Here is a 408-nt window from a genome sequence, read left to right as displayed (position 1 = left end):
CCCCCCCCCCCCCAAACACACAAACCCCTTCTCGATCTCTAGGGACCCACCCACTCCCACTCCATCTGCTTACAACGCTTTCACACCCAGACATTCTTCTTATACCCAACACTCCGGAGCGGGGAAGCAGGTCAGATTCCCTCCTCTCCCCACTCTCCCCCTTCCCCATTTCCACAGACCCTGAAGGGAGCGTCCATGAGTTACCACAGATCCCATTTCAACCGCCAAGAGGATTCACCCGAGGTCCCTCCAGCCGCCAGCGCCCACGGCGCCCTATCCGGGCACAGCGGGTGCGCAGACTCTCGCCCGCAGAGGTCCCCACCGGCCGGCACCGACCGTCGCTCCCGCCCCGCCGGCCCAGACTCCCGAGGTAGGGAGAGGGGGAGCCGGGCCCTCCCTCCGCTACCC

Source organism: Bison bison, unplaced genomic scaffold (genome assembly GCF_000754665.1).
Source record: "Bison bison bison isolate TAMUID 2011002044 unplaced genomic scaffold, Bison_UMD1.0 scf7180017864174, whole genome shotgun sequence".
In the NCBI taxonomy this organism is placed as follows: Eukaryota; Metazoa; Chordata; class Mammalia; order Artiodactyla; family Bovidae; genus Bison; species Bison bison.
This window is presented reverse-complemented; position numbering follows the sequence as displayed.